Source organism: Gorilla gorilla, chromosome 8, assembly GCF_029281585.2.
Source record: "Gorilla gorilla gorilla isolate KB3781 chromosome 8, NHGRI_mGorGor1-v2.1_pri, whole genome shotgun sequence".
NCBI lineage: Eukaryota > Metazoa > Chordata > Mammalia > Primates > Hominidae > Gorilla > Gorilla gorilla.
In genome coordinates, this window is record NC_073232.2 from 99,218,253 (window position 1) to 99,238,593 (window position 20,341).

General features: G+C 40.5%; 1 protein-coding gene and 1 pseudogene across 5 annotated transcripts in view; one reads left to right on the top strand and one right to left on the bottom strand.

Moving 5' to 3' along the window:
- BMPR1A (bone morphogenetic protein receptor type 1A) overlaps positions 1–20,341 on the top strand; it is a 169,105-nt gene that overhangs the window by 92,576 nt on the left and 56,188 nt on the right. The gene's annotated exons all lie outside the window — the stretch shown is intronic.
- LOC109028473 (putative RNA polymerase II subunit B1 CTD phosphatase RPAP2) lies at positions 6,893–8,491 on the bottom strand (annotated as a pseudogene).

Here is a 20,341-nt window from a genome sequence, read left to right on the forward strand (position 1 = left end):
ACATTTTTCTGTTGTTTCTGAGGATTTAGGAACAGTAGGAACACATTTGTTTATTCTCCCAGCCTTAGTTAGAGCTGCTTGTATGTTTTCAAAAGCTTCTTGCACCTCTGTCTCCTGATGGTCTGTAATTTTTCCAGCAACCCAGGATTTAAATCTGGGAACCACCTATGACAACTGCATCTCTACTTTCTATCAGATCTAGAAGTTGCTAAATTTTGTCAGTGCCCCCTCTGTAATAGTTTTCTTCCACTTCCCTATTCTCATTGCCTCTTGGTTGGGATGGTTACTTCTTGTGTGAACTACTGTAATTACCCTTTGGCTTATCTACCTCACCCTGTCCCTTTCATCCCATGTAATGCTTCAAGAGTGATTTTTCTAAACCATGGTGCACTCACTTCTTTGCTCTGAAACCTCCAGTGATTTCTCCTTGTCTGCTGAGTAAAGTTCAGGCTACTTTACACTAGCATTTGAGAATCTTATGAATTAATTCCTGCCTACACTTAATCATTCTTTATTCCTTTGTTCTTTAGGAAAAATCATAATTGGTAAGATAAACCAAATATAAAACTATATAGTAATGCTGTTTTTCAGTCTTACTGATCTCACTCTAGTCCTTATCTTTACCATGCTTTTCTGACTTGGTGCTTTTGCCTCTGGATTTCCCAGTCTGGAATGCCTCTCTCACATCCTAGTATGTTGAAATCTGTCCATTATTCAAGTGTGAGCTTAGATGCCAACACTTTGATGAAGGCTTATCTGATCCAATTGCCTAGAATTAATCTTCTTTTCCCATGTCTTTGGATTTGAACTGCAGCTTCTGTGCTCTGTTACTAGTCATTCCATTTTCAATAGTCTACCAGTAACTTCTGTGCCTTAGATCCACATTTACACTGGCTTGTCAGGATTGGTCAGTGAATCAAATAGGTAGTAAGTATAAGCTTCTAGAACTGCACTATCCGATATGGTTGTCGTTAGCCACTTGTATTTTGACTACTGAGTAGCCACATATGGTTAGTGGCTACTTTATTGAGTAACTTAGAGACTTTCATGATTGCATAAAGTTATTTTGAGCAGTATCTAGAACAATGCCTGGCAAATAATAGACACCAGGGAATGTTGTTCCTAGATATCACATCCTCATAGTAGACACTCAGTAAATATTAGTTTAACTTTCCTTTCCTCATCTGAATTTTATTAGCGTTTACCTGTGCCATTTAAAAAGTAACAGTTTATGGCAGCTAACACAGTGTATGAACAATAAATATATTTTGGGTGAGTAAGTAAATACTACGAAGCATCCAGAAAGCATCTTGCTCTCTTTTGGGGTGGGGAGAGTAGGGGAGTGGAAGTTAAAAAAAAATTCACTACTCAGGCCAAGTGCAGTGGCTCATGCCTGTAATCCCAGCACTTTGGAAGGCCGAGGTGGGTGGATCACTTGAGGTCAGGAGTTTGAGACCAGCCTGGCCCATATGGTGAAACCCCATCTCTACTAAAAATACAAAAATTAGCCAGGCATGGTGGTGCATGCCAGTAATTCCAGCTCCTTGGGAGGCTGAGGCAGGAGAATGGCTTGAACCTGGGAAGCGGAGGTTGCAGTGAGCTGAGATAGCGCCACCGCACTCCAGCCTGGGTGACAGAGCAGACTCCATTTCAAAAAAAAAAAAAGTTCATTGCTCAATAAGTGAATATTTCCAGGATGCTTAAACAGGGTAGACTAAGCAGCTAAATAAAGGTGGTCTTATCTACTGCTTTTCAAATTTAGTGTACGTGCATGTCACCTGAGGGTCTTGTTAGAAGATTCTAATTCAGCACGGTCTGGGATTCTGCATTTCTAGCCAGCTTGCAAGCTAGCCAGCTCTGCCCAGTGAGGGTGTAATTCACTAGATTGGCTACTTAAACCCATTTTAACGTTTCCTAGTCTTTAGAACTAGTCCTTTAATTTAGCTCAAAGTTTTGTTGTTGTTGTTGTTGTTGTTTTGAGACAGGGTCTTGCTCTGTTGCCCAGGCTGGAGTGCAGTGGCATGATCATGACTCACCACAGTCTTGAACTCCTGGGCTCAAGTGATCCTCCTGCCTCAGCCTCCTAAAGTGCTGAGATGGATTACAGGCATGAGCCACCACACCTGGCCTAAAGTTCTCCTTTTTGAGGTGATAATTTTTAAAGACAGCCCTTACATGTTCAGGAAATATAAGCCTGTTTTTACATAAAGTAGGTGCATTGTTCAGTACCAATATGAGAAAGAATTATGAATACAGCTTTATATTATTAGATTTCTTATGTCATAATATAAAAAACCGGTAAACTTAGCGCTGAACTATTCATGATAGTTGAAAGTTTTAAGCTAATTCAAAATATGAAATAAACCAGAAATATTTTGGAAAGAAGAGGTTTTAAGTATATTCAGGTCCTCTATTTTATGATGTGAGTCTAAATTTCTGTTCTCTGATGTCTAGAAATCACAAAAGGATGGTGATTTTGGGAACGAAGTTCTTGAGCTAGCACTGTCAGTAGTAACTGGCCGTTACTGTAAGATCTAGAGATATATTTTTAGATGCCATTATACTTACAAAGAACTGTTAGAGTGCATTTTATGGTTTTATGGTTGGTTTAATTCCCCAAATATATTGCCCTTAGCAAGATATTACTATTTTTTATTCCTTAAATTTATTTATTGAACATTTTTATTCCTTTGCTTAGAAATGTGCTAGACAGTGGCAATTACATTGCTGCAAGATAAGTAAAAAAATCAGCTGACTAAGCTTTATAAGAGGAGGAATCATGTCTGTTTTATTTACCATTGGATAGTCAGTACATGGCACATAACCAAGTCATCAAGTCATTTTTGAGTGAACATTGCTCAAGATCTGCAAAGCAGCTGTGATGTGTGCCAGGTGTACTGGAAGTTGAACGGGACTCCTCAAGCAGCCTAATGAGTTGGGATCGAGGATTGCATACACAAGGGAACTCGCAGATCAAGTCCTGAAGAGAACATTGTAGTTACTCTGGCAAAGAACAATGAAGACACAAAGGCTGTGCAGAGGAATGGAAGCCTGGAAGGAGTGCCTGTGAAGGGAGAGCGGCTGCACTGACTTTGGTAGAGTTGGAGCATCGTAAGGGTATGGAGGAGAGGGGAGGAGAGTAGTAGAGGCCTCAGCAGTTGTCAGATGACAAAAAGTCTTGCGTTACTAATTTTATCGTATGAAATGAGGATATTTTTTAGGTTTTTAAGCAGAGAGAATGGCAAGGTCATTTGGTTTTAGAAGTTAGTCCGAGCTAGGCATGGTGACAGATGCCTGTACTGGACAAGCTGAGGCAGGAGGATGGCTTGAGCCCAGGAGCTGGAAGCTGCAGTGAGCAGTGATCACATCACTGCAGTCCAGCCTGGGCAACAGAGCAAGACCTTGCCTTTAAAAAAGAAAAGTCTGAAATACCCCTCACAACTCTTAAAAAAAAAAAAAATTCTTTCAAGCACACGTGGAGTGTTTTATGAAAGTGACCATTTACTAGGCTATACAGCAAGTTCTTATACATTTCAAATAAAATCAACCATGTTTTCTGGCAAGAAAGCATGTAGGAAATGAATAACAAACTATACACATTTGGAAATTTAAAAACACACTTCTGTAAATCCCACAGATTAAATATAAAATAATCAATTTAGTGAACACCTAGAACAAAACAATAGAGAAAATAACAGCCTGAGCAAAATAGTGAGACCCTGCGTCTACAAAAAAAAAAAATAAAAATTAGCCCGGCACAGTGGTGTCCCCCTGTAGCCCCTACTCAGAAAGCTGAGATGGGAGGATTACTTGAGCCTGCAAAGTTGAGTCTGCAGTGAGCCATGATAACACCATTACACTCTAGCCTGGACTACAGAGCGCAAGACCTTATTTCAAAGAAAAAGAAACTTAGGACATATTAAAACGTGTGTGAAACCCTGAAGCCTTAAATATTCATATTTGAAAAGAAGATTTTAATACTAATAAGCTAATCTAAGTTAGGGAAAGAGCACGGCAGTAAATTCAAGTGAAGTAAAATAGATAATACAGATAAAAGCTAACAATTCTAGAGTTCTTACTCTATTCCAAGCACCGTTCCATGTTCTTTACAAAGGTTATCTCATTTAATCTTCACAAAGCCTTATGAGGAGGGTATTGTTATTATGTGCACTTTATACAAGAGGAAACTTAGGCACAGAGAGAAACTTATCCAAGCCTCTAGCTAATAAATGTGATAGAATTGGGGCTTGAAATGATGAATTTTTTTAAAAAAGATACATTGAAGAGGATTAACAGAGCTGAAAGTTGTTTTTTATGAAAAGGCTAATAAACTATTTGAAAGATTGATCAAGAAAAAATATAAAGTACAAATAATACTGAGGATATAAAAGGAAGATACAGAAGAAAGTCTTTAAAATATCTTGAATCACTTTATACCAATAAATTTTACAATTTAAATGTCAATTTTCTAGAAAATTATAGCAATGAAAATTGACACAGAGTAAATAGAAAACCTGGATATTTCTGTAACTATTAGAGAAATTGGATTTGTAATTAAAAGACCCCCCCACTTTCATATACTCAGAGATAAGCCTTTGGCCCAGATGATCTTTTTTTCTAAGAAAAAAAAAAAACAGGACTCTTCAGAGACTTCATTTATTATATGAAGAATTAGTGAAAACTTTGTCCCACCATTTTAGGCTATTTTTACATTAGAAAAAATACTGCACATTTATGAAAATTTACTAGGGGCAAATTTCAACTTATCTGTAAAATAGTAATGCCAACTGTGGAGATGGCACTGTAAACCAAAAGGCACAATGACTAAAGAAACTACTGAAAATTTAACAATTATCTCTTCATTATCCTTCCTTATCAGGGAACCTGCCCCAATAGTCATGTAGGTTCTTTTCTATTTTCCGTAAGTGTTGGCCGGTTTGAGAAATAAAGGGACAGAGTACAAAAGAGAGAAATTTTAAAGCTGGGCGTCCGGGGGAGACATCACATGTCGGTAGATTCCGTGATGCCCCACAAGCCGTGAAACCAGCAATTTTTTATTAGTGATTTTCAAAAGGGGAGGGAGTGTGCGAATAGGTATGGGTCACAGAGATCACGTGCTTCACAAGGTAATAGAATATCACAAGGCAAATGGAGGCAGGGCGAGATCACAGGACCACAGGACGGGGTGAAATTAAAATTGCTAATGAAGTTTCGGGCACCATTGTCATTGATAACATCTTATCAGGAGACAGGGTTTGAGAGCAACCAGTCTGACCAAAATTTATTAGGTGGGAATTTCCTTGTCCTAATAAGCCTGGGAGCACTATGGGAGACTAGGGCTTATTTCATCCCTACAGTCTCGACCATAGAAGACGGCCACACCCAAGGGGACCATTTCAGAGGCCCACCCTCAGGGGCACATTCTCTTTCCCAGGGATGTTCCTTGCTGAGAAAAAGAATTCAGCGATATTTCTCCCATTTGCTTTTGAAAGAAGAGCAGTATGGCTCTGTTCCACCCGGCTCACCGTTGGTCAGAGTTTAAGGTTCTCTCTCTTATTCCCTGAACATTGCTGTTACCCTGTTCTTTTTTCAAGGTGCCCAGATTTCATATTGTTCAAACACACATGCTCTACAATTTGTGCAGTTAACGCAATTATCACAGGGTCCTGAGGCGACATACATCCTCCTCAGCTGACAGGATTAAGAGATTAAAGTAAAGACAGGCATAGGAAATCACAAGGGTATTGATTGAGGAAGTGATAAGTGTCCATGAAATCTTCACAATTTGTGTTTAGAGATTGCAGTAAAGACAGGCATAAGAAATTATAAAAGTATTAATTTGGGGAACTAATAAATGTCCATGAAATCTTCACAATCCATGTTCTTCTGCCATAGCTTCAGCCGCTCCCTCCGTTTGGGGTCTCTGACTTCCCGCAACACTTCCTGCTCCAAGATTTGCTATGATGAGTTTTCCAAATGTTAACGACCTGGAAAAGCTCATTGTCTTTAAGACGTATCCCTTCTGAGTCTTGTGATTTGGTGGTTTCTTCATCCAAAACATATCATCCTCTATAAAACTCCCTGATCCTCAGATTTAACTTTTCAGTTTCTTTTTCCAAGTTCTCGTCAGTGGTTTAATGGCTGTATCTGAGCACCTAAAAGGTAAAGACTCTTCTAAGCTGTTGAGACTCCCTCCAGGCAGGGGAATGACTATCTGGGTCTGAGATTATGTCATTAAGTTCTTTTTTCTTCTTCTTCTTTTTTTTTTTTTTCTTTTTGAGACAGAGTCTCCCTCTGTTGCCCAGGCTGGGGTGCAGTGGTGCAACCTCCACTCCCTGCAACCTCCGCTGCTTGGGTTCAAGCAGTTCTCCTCAGCCTCCCAAGTAGCTGGGATTACAGGCACCTGCCTCCACGCCCAGCTAATTATTGTATTTTTAGTAGAGACAGGGTTTCACGTCAGGTCTCGAACTCCTGACGTCAGGTGATCAACCTGCCGGGATTACAGGCGTGAGCCACCGCACCCTGCATCGCTAAGTTTTTTAACCAGAGAGGCTTCAGGTTTCAGACACACAGAAGCATAATTCTGGCCATACAAAAACCTCAGAGTTTCTTCTGTCTTCCACCCAATCGAAGTCTCCTTCAAAACTTTAAGTAAGTTTCTATTTGCCACTTCAGGACACACCTGCACTGAACTAGACACTGACCTAGAAACTTGGTTTGATTTGGCAAATTTTCTGTTAAAATGCTCCATACTTTTCTTATGCCTATTAGAGTTATTTCTGACCTACTGTATTTACTTTCAGAATTTTCTGAAGCTTTAATCTTTCAGGAAATAGTACTATTTTTTGAAATCGTATTTCTATTTTTTGAAATAGTACTTTTCAAAAAAGTACTATTTGAAGAACTCTTGAGTATTTACTTTCTGTAAAGGAAGTTCACATGTGGCAGCTTTCTCCTGAGTATCTAATTTGCAATTGCCTAACTGCTCAGTGACATCCACTACTGTCTGTTCTTTGTGTTTGGCATTAGCTTTGAGACCAGCTTTCTTTTTCATTATGCTTTTTTGGTGCAGCTGTCGTCTAATACTTGTTGAATTTGGTCTGTTTCCTGGTAGAATGGAGGAAACAAAGTCTTGCTCATTATCACTGCTGCTGTCATTATGAGTGCTGGAAGAACAATTGCTAGAAGATTCATACTGCTTTTCAAACTGGCTAGGATTGTTGATATCTGATGTTTTAATGGCTTTACTGCATAACTGTATTTCTTTTCCAGAATGGCCACTTTGCCCTTCCTTTAGCAGTTGAAAATCTGGATGCCTCTTACCGTACTGTAGTTTTGGGAATTTGTGCTTCAAAAAACTCAGATGCTTCATAACAAAAATTGCTGCAAAAAGACTTTCTTTCAGTAATATCATAGACTTTATTGGTTTTGAAATTTTATATTTAATTCCAGGCTTCTTGTGACATAAAGGATAACCACAGAGTTTGACAATAGAACGTTCATTCACTACATCGTTGTAGTGAGCAGGTGTAATGAACTTCCCCTTTTAGAAGCATCTTCTTGTTTCAAAGTACTTTTCTGTTTAGTACCTGTGGCATTTCGAGAATGGTGGGATCCCTGGCCCTCTGCAGCCCAGGGCAGTCAGCCATGGGAGAGAGTAGTCTGCGGGGTCGGGACCAGCTCCAGAGTCTCGCCCCGAGGCACCATCTCCCTACCTGGCCCACATTATCTTAAGGGTGAATTCTTTTAAACTATCCATGTCGTAGGTATGTCCAGATTTACACACGCCATTCCAGAGAATAGCAAATTAAGGAAAGTTCCTCAGTTTATTGTGACTAGTATAACTTTGGTACCAAAACCAAGCATGGCTAATATGAAATAAATTATAGACCAGTCTTGCTTATGTAAAATCTAACAAGATAGAAGCAAAAGAAGTCCAGTATTATGTTTAAATATTTTATATGTATATATCTCATGTCTATAATGCTGACTGTAATACAGTTCTGACAGAGTTAGCATGAAACTCCACAGGTTTAAGGGTGCAGTTCCCAACGAGACTGCCCTTGCTGCGAGTACAAGTTAAAAATTTGGTGGTCCCCAGACCACCTGTTCTTCTGATTAACTGGCTGCAAATCTGAGGGTTCCCATGAATCCCCTCAAGTTTGATAATTTATAAATTAACTGACTGAACTTGGGAAAGTGGTATACTTAAGTTACACTTTAATTATGAAGAATACAGATCAGGACCAGCCAAATGAGATACAGGGGACTGGGAGGGTTCCTAACATGGAGCTGTGCTCTCTTCTCCTGGGATCAGGGTATGTCACCCTCTTGACACATCAGTATGCTCACCAATCAGGAAGCCTACCTGAGCTATGGTGTGTGTAGATTTTATATGTAGGTGTAATGGAATAATTGGCCATGTGATTGAACTCAAACCTTCAGTGTTCTCTCCTTTCTTCCTTAGAGGCTTAGCTAGCTCAAACCCCATCCTGCTACATATGGTGGCCTCTCTGGTGAGCAGACCCCATTCTGAGTCATCTTGTTAGCATAATCTCCCCCATTCTGAGTCCATTGTTAGCATAATCTCAGGAATGATCCATGAGGCTCATGAGTAACAAAGGCATTCCTACTACCAAGGAAATTCCACGAATTAGAGGTTCTCTCCCAAGAACTAGGGTCAAAGACTGAATACATTATTTATTATACAATAATGACAAATTGAAATTATCTCAGGAATGCAAGATAAGTGTGTTAATTATCATTGCTGCATAACAGTTTATCCCAAAACTTAATGACATGAAACCCTGATTTACAAGAATTCAGGAGTAGCCTAGCTGGATGTGGTTCTAATCTTTATGTTTCACAAGGTTGCAGTCAGGAAGTCAGCAGGGGCTACAGTCATCTGAAAGCCTGACTCGGGGAGAATACACTTCCACGTGGCATACTCACATGGTGGTTGGCAGGAGGCCTCAGTTCTTCACCCTATGGGCCTTCCCATAGGCTCGAGTGTCCTTACACTGTGACAGCTGGCTTTCTCCAGATCTAGTGATCCAAAACAAAAACAAGGAGAAAGCTGCAGTGCCTTTTAAGACCTAGTCATTACTTTATTCCTTTCTTTTTTTTTTTTTTTAAATTAAATTGAGATGGGGTCTTGCTATGTTGACCAGGCTGGTCTCAAACTCCTGGTCTCAAGCAGTCCTCCTGCCTGTTCCTCCCAAAGTGCTGTTATTACAGGCAGAAGCCTGTAGTTTTTCCTTTATCCTGTTTGTTAGAAGAAGTCACTCAGTTTAACCCATACTCAAAGGAATTAGTTTCCACCTCTTAAAAAGAAGAGTATGAAAGAGTTTGTGGACATATTTAAAAACCACCACAGATGGTTTATTCAGTAAAGTTCTTAATATGAATTAGTATTAATTTATTAATTCATTTGCACATTTTGAAGGAGAAAAACTCTGTGCTCATATCACTAGATGAAGCAAAAGCACTTGATGAAATTTAACTCCATGATGAAACCTCTCAGCAAACTAGGAAGGGAACTTCCTTAATGTGATAAAGACTTTCATTAAATTTATAATTAATTTAGGAACAATTGACATACCTTATATTGAAGCTTTCTGTACGTAATATGATTCATCTTTCTATTTGTTAAACTTATTATTTTGTTCTTCAGTATTTTTAAATTGTGCTTATATCAGTGTTTTACATTTGGAATTGCAAAATGATATAATGAAAGATGAAGACTGGAAGTCCTAGCTAGAGCAATGAGGCAAGAGAAGGAAATAAAGGGCATCTAAATTGGAAAGGAGGAAGTCAAATTGCCACGATCATATATGTGGAAAACCCTAAAAACTTCACCATAAAACTTTTAGAACTGATAAATGAATTTAGTAAGGTTGCAGAGTACAAAATCAATATGCAAAAATTAGTAGTGTTTCTATACACCAATAATGAACTAGCAGAAAAAGAAATGAAGAGAGTAATCCATTTACAAAAGCTACCAAAAAATGAAATACATTTGACCGAGGAGGTGAAAGATCTCTACAAGGAAAACCATAAAACACTGATGAAGGAAATTGAAGCGGGCACAAAATATGGAAAGACATCCATATTCAAGGATTTGAAGAATTAATACTGTGAAAATGACCATACTACCAAAAGCAAGCTATAGATTCAATGCAATCCCTATCAAAATACCAGTGACAGTCTTCATAGAAATAGAAAAAAAATCCTAAAATTAATATAGGACCATAAAGGACTGCAAATGCCAAAGCAGTTCTGAGCCAAAAGGACAAAGCTAGAGGCATCACACTACCAGACTTCAAGATATACTGCAAAGCTCTAGTAACCAAAACAGCATGGTACTAGCATAAAACCAGACAGTAGACCAATTGAGCAGAATAGAGAACCTAGAAATAAATCCACATATTTATAGCCAGCTGGCAAAGGCGCCAAGAACATGCTTTGGGGAAAAGACAGTCTTCAATAAATGGTGCTGGGAAAACTGGATATACATATGCAGAGTGAAACTGTACCCGTCTTTCACCATATACAAAAATAAACTCAAAATGGATTAAAGACTTAAATGTAAGACAAAGGCACCAAAGACAGTGAATCATCTATTTTCTTTTATTATTATTATTTTTTGAAGTATAGAGATGGGGTCTCACTACATTGTCCAGGCTGGTCTCAAACTCCTGGGCTCAAGTGATCCTCCTGCCTTGGCCTCTCAAAGTGCTGGGGTTATAGGTATGAGCCATTAGCGCCCAGCTAAATACTGTATTTTCAGCCCATGTTTGCCTGCAATATGAAGAGATTGCTATACTTACTGAAAACAAGAGACCGGAAGTGGTGGTTCATGCCTGTAATCCCAGCACTTTGGGAGGCTGAGGCAGGTGGATCACCTGAGGTCAGGAGTTCGAGACCAGCCTGGCCAACCCCATCTCTACTAAAAATATAAAAATTAACCAGGCTTGCTGGCATGCGCCTGTAGTCCCAGCTACTTGGGAGGCTGAGGCAGGAGAATCTCTTGAACCCGGGAGGCAGAGGTTGCAGTGAGCCAAGATTGCGCCACTGCACTCCAGCCTGGGCGACAGAGTGAGACTCGTCTCAAAAAACAAAAAGAACTTGCATATAAATTGACCCATGCAGTTCCAACCTGTATTGTTCAAAAAAACCAAAACCTCCCTTAGACCTAGAATCCCACTTCTGCAAATCCAGCCTACAGTTTTATCAGCCCAAACAACAACAAAAGCATCTCTTCAAGTTTATTTATTGCCGCATTGCTTATACTAAATTATTGGAAATGATCTAAAGTGTCCATCAACATGGTTGTGCACTGTGGCATACACCTGTAGTTGGGACTACTCGGGAGGCCGAAGCAGTGCAATCTGATTGCACCTGTGAATAGCTCCTGCACTCCAGCCTGGACCAGCATGGCAAGACCCTATCTCTAAGAAGAAAATGTTCATCAACAAGAGAATGAGCAAATATGACCATAAAATATTTATAGGATAAAACACTAGATAACAATGAAAATGAATTAAGAAGAACTACAAGTATCTATCATGGAAATACTTCACAGTGTTATGTGAACAAAATTAAAGCATTATACATATAAAAACAGTAAAGTTTTTACAGTAAAGTTTTTATATATCTATAGAAAGTTTAACAATATGTAAGGCAATGCTATATGTTACTTAACAATCCTTTCTTTGAAATAAAAGGCAAGTTGATGTGTGTTTAAACTAGAAATCCCAGGAAAAAATCAGAAAGGTACCTGGGCTTAAAGAAAAATGCTAAACGGGGCTGGGCGCCATGACTCACACCTGTAATTCCAGCAGTTTGGGAGGCCGAAGCTGGTGGATCACCAGAGATCAAGAGTTTGAGACCATCCTAGCCAACATGGCGAAACCCTGTCTCTACTAAAAATACAAAAATTGGCCAAGTGTGGTGGCATGTGCCTGTAGTCCCAGCTACTCGGGAGGCTGAAGCAGGAGAATTGCTTGAACCTGGGAGGTGGAGGTTGCAGTGACCCAAGATTGTGCCATTGCACTACAGCCTGGGCAACAGAATGAGACTCCATATCAAAAAAAAAAAAAAAAAAAAAAAAGATGCTAAAAGGAAAGCAGGGACAAGTAAATGTCAAATCCATTTCATGCCATAGAACTTTTTTTTTTTTTTTTTTTGAGGCGGAGTCTCACTCTGCTGCCCAGGCTGGAGTGCAGTGGCATGATCTCGGCTCACTGCAAGCTCCACCTCCCGGGTTCATGCCATTCTCCTGCCTCAGCCTCCCCAGTAGCTGGGACTACAGGCGCCCACCACCACGCCCGGCTAATGTTTTGTATTTTTAGTAGAGACAGGGTTTCACCATGTTAGCCAGGATGGTCTCGATCTCCTGACCTCGTGATCCACCATCCTCGGCCTCCCAAAGTGCTGGGATTACAGGCGTGAGCCCCCGCGCCCGGCCTAGAACTTCTTACAACACCCTAAACCAGTACATTTCAACCTGAAAAGATGTTGTAACGCAGAATGAAGAAAATAAAATACAGATATTTCATTCCCAAGGCGGGAAACTCTTCTAGGTTCCCAAGTTCTTGAGCTTCACGTGCGTACAGCAGGAATCTGTCATCTTGAGGGAGTTCTTTCTTAAACCTATGGGTTTGTAAGATTTTAGTTTTCTGTGCTGTCCTTTTTTGGTCATGCTTGTCAGGGAAGAATTGTTAAAAATCTATTTTAACACCCTCTGCCCTTATTCAGGGCAGTTAGAGACTTAAATTTTACGTACACATACTACCTTTGAACCTTCAGTGTGTTGTTTATGTACTGAAAGATTGCAGTTGAATTTAGATCATGCTTTGAAGTTCCCTTTGTCAGACCACATTGTTTGTACCCAAAGAAAGACTTCATTTTCTTTTTGTCTGTAATTATTTCCATAATTATTTAACTTGGTATAACGTGGTACTGTAAAAGCATAAACCAAGCCATTGTTTGCCTTAAGCAACATTTTAGACATTTTAGATTTGGGGATGTGGTATTTACTTATACAAGCCTTTCTTAAGCCCTTTTAATTTATATCTCAAACTTGAGGATATCCATGAAAACAGTGGAAACTTTTTCCTCACCGGATCTTGACACAAGTCAGGGATGGAAGTGAGCAAAAGGAAGTGGTGTGGTTTTTATATCATTTCAGTTGTGTTGAGATAGGGAAATGGGATAGTTTATCCACTGTACTGCTCTTTTGGGAAAGTCTGGTTTGTATATAAAAGTGAAAGGAATTGGCATAACGTTTTAATTTCTGCTTTATTCAGTCATTCCCTCAACAAATATTTATTCAGTATCGACTCTGTGCCAGGCACTGTTCCAGGTGCTAAAAATATAAAGTGAGTGAAACAGACTAACCCTCCTGGCCTCATGGAGCATATATTCTAGAGCAGGTGGCAGGCAATAAAATACAGAAAGTTATATCAAATTATATAGCATGACAAATGCTAAAGAGAAAGAAACAGCCAGAAAGGAGAGGAGTGCTAGGCATGGGGATGGGATTACAGTTTTAAATAGGGTGGGCAGGAAGCCTGTAAATAAGAAAGGGATTTTGAGTAAGTGCTTGGAAGGGGCAAGGCAGCAGTCCTGGGGAAGACCATTACAGGCATAGGGATCTGCACGTGCCAGGGTCCTGCAGCAGGACTGTGAGCGGCAGGTGCAAGGAACACCTATTAGGCTGGAACGGAGGGAGGGTGGACCACTGGAGACTTTAGCTTTTTGTCTGAGTGAGTTGGAGCACCGTTGGAGGGATCTGAATGGGGTGTGATGTGGTTTAACATGCTTTCTCTTAGGATTACTCTGGCTGCTGTGTTGCAAATCCATAGTGGGCACAGGTGGAAGCAGGAGGCCAGTTAGGAGGTGCCTTCAGCAATCCAGGCAAAGGGGTTAGTGGCTTGGTCCAGAGCGAGCAGTGGAGGTAGTAGGAAGTGTGTGGGTTCTGGATAGATTCTGCAGGTACAACCAGTGGATTTGATGACAGATAGGAAATGGAATGCAAGAAGGAAAGAGGGAGTTGTCAAGAATGACTTGAGATTTTAGGCCTGGTTACATCTGTGTAGCGATATTCTGAAAATAAAAAAAAAAGATTTTAGACCTGGGACTTTTAAGATTTTACACCAAGTAAAGAGGCTGTTAACGGAGGTGGGAAAGACTTAGGATCTAGCAAATTTGGGAGGGAAGAGGCAAGGAAAGATAAATAGTGACAAATTGTATAGTTGCTGATAACATTGTTAAGTCAATATTTATACTATTTGAGCTGCCTTTTTTTTCTTTTTTCCTTTGAGACAGTCTCGCTTTGTCGCCCAGGCTGGAATGCAGTGGCACAGTCTCAGCTCACTGCAACCTCCACCTCCCAGGTTCAAGCAATTCTCCTGCCTCGGCCTCAAGTAGCTGGGATTACAGGCACCCACCACCAGGCCTGGCTAATTTCTGTATTTTTAGTAGAGATGGGGTTTCACTATGTTGGCCAGGCTGGTCTTGAACTCCCCGCCTCAAGTGATCTGCCTGCCTCAGCCTCCCAAAGTGCTGGGATTACAGACGAGAGCCACTGTGCGGGCCTTAGCTGTCTTAAAAATAGCACTTATAGCAGCCTGTGTTTTCTTTTCAGATGTTATCAAGTATCTTTTCTGGTAAGACATTTATTTGCCTTTATTCAGAATTGCTAATTTTATGCTAATCTAACCCAGAATACTCAAGTGTGCCTTTCCCTTTAATCCTCATATTAGCTATATTAGCTAGAATATTTTTGGTTGTAACAGAAAAATTGACTCTCTCTGACCTAAAAAATGGAATTTATTGGCTCTTAAGAGTTCCAAAGTAATTGAGGCTTCAGACAAGGTTGCTTGAGTGGCTCATCGATGTCTCCCGGTATCTGGCTTCTTTCAGTCTCCTGGCTCTGCCTTCTGGTTCTCCTTCTGGGCCCAACATAGCTGCCAGCAGTTTCTGGGACTGCCTTATTCATATTGAGTCTGAGAGAGTGACTTTGTCACTGCAGGGTCAGTCAAAGTCCTGAGACTATTAGACCAGCTCGCCCCTGAACTTTTTGTGGCAGGGAAGATAGAATATGCTTAGTGTAAGAGCCTCTACTCCTGAGATCTTAGGGGAAATCTTTGTACCCTGAATTAAAAAAAAATTTTAAATAGTTACATAAGTGGCAATGATTGATTTTTAAAAATTGCTTTTGCATTGTACAAGCACCATGGTTAACAAAACAATTCCTTTTTAAAGCAGTCAGGTGGGAAGGGGAAAAAAGTAAAATTGTATTCGTACATTAGTTTGATCAAGATAATTTTTCTTCTTAGAGATTTAATAGTGTTGCCACTTGACCAGCTGGAACTACAAAGGAACCATTAGATAGTAATGAAGTATGATACCCCTTTCAGCACTCCTTCTCACCTTTTTACTTTACATCTCCAGTTTTGTGTCGCTCAAGGTCTCTTCTTCCTCTGTGGATCCTCTACCTACATGTGTCTACCTGCTAATTAGACAGGCACATGCACACTAGTTTTCTTTATCCCCAAAATTCAATTTGCAAATGGGACCAAAGAGCTCCCTGTTCCCCTCATGACACCGACACGACAAAAAAAGTTATTCCACTAATTCCCTTGATGGTCGGTTTAGGACTTTCTGCCTCCACTATTGCTCTCGGTACTGGAATAACAGGCATTTCAACCTCTGTCACGACCTTCTGTAGCCTGACTAATGACTTCTCTGCTAGCATCACAGACATATCACAAACTTTTATCAGTCCTCCAGGCCCTAGTTGACTCTTCAGCTGCAGTTGTCCTCCAAGGACAACTCCGAGGCCTTGACTTACTCACTGCTGAAAAAGGAGGACTCTGTATATTCTTAAATGAAGAGTGTTGTTTTTACCTAAATCAATCTGGCCTAGTGTATGACAACATAAAAAAACTCAAGGATAGAGCCCAAAAACTTGCCAACCAAGCAAGTAATTATGCTGAATCCCCTTGGGCACTCTCTAATTGGATGTCCTGAGTCCTCCCAATTCTGTCCTTTAATACCCATTTTTCTCCTTCTTTTATTGGGACCTTGTATCTTCCGTTTAGTTTCTCAATTCATCCAAAACCGTATCCAGGCCATCACCAGTCATTCTATACGACAAATGTTTCTTCTAACAATCCCACAATATCACCCCTTACCACAAGATCTCCCTTCAGCTTAATCTCTCCCACTCTAGGTTCCCACGCCGTCCCTAATCCCGCTTGAAGCAGCCCTGAGAAACATCGCCTATTCTCTCTCTCCATACCACCCCCCAAAAATTTTCGCAGCCCCAACACTTCAACACTATTTTGTTTTATTTTTCCTATTAATATAAGAAGGTGGGAATGTCAGGCCTCTGAGCCCAAGCCAAGCCATCGTATCCCCTGTGACTTGCACATATACGCCCAGATGGCCTGAAGTAACTGAAGAATCACAAAAGAATGAATATGCCTTGCCCCGCCTTAATTGATGACATTCCACCACAAAAGAAGTGTAAATGGCCGGTCCATGCCTTAACTGATGATATTCCACCACAAAAGAAGTGAAAATGGCCGGTCCTTGCCTTAAGTGATGACATTACCTTGTGAAAGTCCTTTTCCTGGCTCATCCTGGCTCAAAAAGCTCCCCCACTGAGCACCTAGCGACTCCCACTCTGCCCGCCAGAGAACAACTCCTCTTTGACTGTAATTTTCCTTTATCTACCCAAATCCTATAAAACGGCCCCACCCTCATCTCCCCTCGCTGACTCTCTTTTAGGACTCAGCCCGCCTGCACCCAGGTGATTAAAAGCTTTTATTGCTCACACAAAGCCTGTTTAGTGGTCTCTTCAAACGGACGCACATGAAACTAGGCAAGAATCAGTGTTTCTCTACAAATCGAGTTGACAAAAAGAAATTATCTTCCCCTGCCCCCACAAAAAAAGAACCAGTATTTCTCAACAAGGAGAGTACTGTTAGCATTTGGTTCTTTATTTTGAAGGATTGTCCCTGCACATTGCATTTTCTCTCCTGGTCCCTGGTCAAACCGTATGTCCTGTCATATCCCAGACATTATTCCAACCAAAAAGTCACCTACATATTTTTAGATCCTCTTAGGAGGGGGAGGTAACCCAGCCACTGCTGATGCCTGAGGGGAGTGCAAAGCTGGGATTTTGAGGAGCTGGGACTGAGATCCTGAGTAGTAGGCACCACTGGGCCTAAAAGGATTCCATGGGGTTGGTTCTGGGAGTGTGGAAGGAAGCAGAGAGTGTAGATTGCTGCTGCCAATTGAATGCCAGTGGCATTCAGGCAACTGACAGGAACAGCGAACCAAATTGGGAAAAAGAAAGTCCATTCTCCCCTCTTCCAGCTTTCTCTAGTTCCCCAGTTGGCAGAGCCTCTCCAGGAACCAGCTGGTGAAGGACATATTGTCAGCAGCATCCCAGTTCCAGCATCAGAAAGCAGAATCTATAGATAGAAGAGGGAGCTTTTTTTTTTTTTTTTTTTTTTTTGGCTGAAAAGCGATAGTGTAAAAAGGGACACAGTACTTTCTGTTTTTTAATCTCATTACTTTGCTGCCAGCGCCTTAACATGCAGTAACAAGTGGAATTTGGGCTTTGTCAGCAGCAAACCTGCCACTTACTGGTTGTGTTAAGTTGGGCAAGTTTCTTTCTTTTTTTTTTTTGAGACGGAGTCTCGCACTGTCACCTGAGCTGGAGTGCAGTGGTGCGATCTTGGCTCACCGCAATTTCTACCTCCTGGGTTCAAGTGATTGTTCTGCCTCAGCCTCCTGAGTAGCTGGGTTTGCAGGTGCCTGCCACCACGCCTGGCTAATTTTTTGTATTTTTAGTAGAGACAGGGTTTTACTATGTTGGCCAGGCTGGTCTCGAACGCCTGACCTCGTGAGCCACCATGCCCGGCCAACTCAGGCAAGTTTCTTAACTTTGCGCTTCATTTTTTTTTTTTTTTCAGAGTTATGAAGATGAAAAAAGATCTTACGGGGTTCAATAAAAAATAACTTCCAGTTTCCTGTTTAACATATGTGCTCATGGTATACCTGACAAAACACTGCACTTTGGATTAGAAAACCTGGGTGTTAGTTTGTCGTATATAATAGCTACATGGAATTCAGCAAGTTATTTATCTCCCTGAACCTATCTTTTCTCTGTAAGTAGGAATGATTTTACTTACTGTAAGGATCACAGAGATGGGATAATGCACGTAAAACTAATTTGTAAGTTATAAAAATGACAGTGACGATGGGATGCTAAGCAGGTACCATTAAATACCACCACATACCTGAGTTTCTCTGATTTAATCTGCACAAAATACCTAGATCATCTGTTTTAGGCTAGACTCTGAACTCTTTACCACCACATTAAACTGTTTTTTTCTCTATTCAATTTACCAGTAAAGGTTGAGCATCCCTAATCCAAAAATCTGAAATCTGAAATGCTGTAAAACCTGAAGTTTTTGAGTGTCGACATGATGCTCAAAGGAAATGCTCATTAGGTGTTTTGGATCTGAGTTGCTGAACCAGTAAGTATAGATAGTGCAAATATTACAAATTTTTAAAAAAATCCAAAATCCAAAACACTTCTGGTCCCAAGCATTTCTGATAAGGAGTACTCAACTTGTACCCATTGTATATGCCTATGGGGTGACCAAACCCTCTCCCCTTCCAGACAGTTCTGCAATAACTGATTCACTTCACCTGTTTTCAGTCATTTGTGCGTGTTCTAGAGGAGAAACAGAAGAGTAACACCTAGGCCTCTTAAATAGACAGCTGACAGACATTACGAATCTCTTCGAAGTACAGATATGCCAAAGATTGCTGTGTAGTACAATCTAGTTGTAATTGTGAGATTTTTGTTGTTGTTGTTGTTGAATACAGTTAAACAAAAAAGCTTTGGAGAAACTAGGTTAGGGAATTTGTAGTACAAGGTTGAATGATGTTTTGAAAACAGATTATCTATTTGAAAAATGTTTCAGAAACCTGGAAGCATTTCTTCTGCATCTAATATTGAGGTCCTGGTGAAGGGTATAAAACACACAGCATCAACTATATATAATGCTATACTAGATTGTCTTGATTCTGTGGTCCTGGAAGAGTTTATACTTGTGCTGGGGAAACTATCTTGGCATAGAAGGAAAGTGAAGGTTTTGAGTGGGGCAGGGACAGTTGAGCAGAAATACAAAGGTTAAATGTGGGCTTGTTTTGATTGTTAATTAATAATTGAGCATGGGGGAAAGGTAGAGTTGGAAAGTAATTTCAGGGGTGGCGATGAAGTTGGTAACTTCAAAGTGGTGGAGACATGACAGTGGAAGTTTTATACAGTGGAACTTCCCCATCCCTGTTTTAGGTCTTCACTTAGTTGCATGGTTGGCTCTCTTTGCTCCTGGCCCACGGGCATTATTGTAAAACTTTCTAAAAGACCCTGTTATGAATGTCTTACCCATAGCAAGATCTGACAGCGTGGACACCAAGGCAGGCATTTCGGTAAGATTTCTGTGTATTACCTCAGATACACTCAGACAACTCTTTCAGCAAGTTATTTTCTTCAGGGTTTATGTTTAGATTTGTGGGATATTGTTTTCTACACTGATGTAAATAACTGCGAGTGGTGTTGCTCCAGTTGTACAAGTGTGTATTCCTCTAAGGATTGATGGGGAGGAGTGTAGAGATCGGGAAGGAATGGATGAGTTGCTTGTTAAGGGAAAAGATGATATTCTTATGCTAATCCAGGCCCTGGATAAGGAGCAGAGCAGCCATGCGAACAATGGCCTTGGAGCCAGGAAGTCTGCAGTGAGTCTATTCCTTCTCAGAAAGCTTGTCAGACCCGGCGCCTGGAGCTGCCTAGGGGGGGAGGGACCCCTGGAAAGGGGAGTTTTCTCCTTGCTATTTTATGGAATTGGCTGCTAGCCAGCTTGTTGGAAATTCCCAAACTTCTCTACTAGAAAGTGAAAATCAACGGTGGGGGGCTTAACGGGAAGAGGAAGGAATGACTTTAGTCTGTAGTCTGTTTTTTCAACTGACTTCAGCCTTTTCCTGTTTTTTTTTTTTTTTAAGTTCCAATTGAACTGTTGTTCAGTTGTCTTGCTGTTTGAGGAGTTTTAAAATCTTTTACTTAAAAAAGAAATTATTTATATTTGAGTAATTCTGCATTAATGTTATTTTCCTGAAAAGAAACAGTACCAGTCTGTGTATATAGCAAGGGGAAGTAAATTTATTTAGATGCCCATTTCGTCTAACTATTCAATAGCTTTTAAATGCCAGCATGATTAAAAAATGTTGATTATGCAGCATGTCAGATATCTGC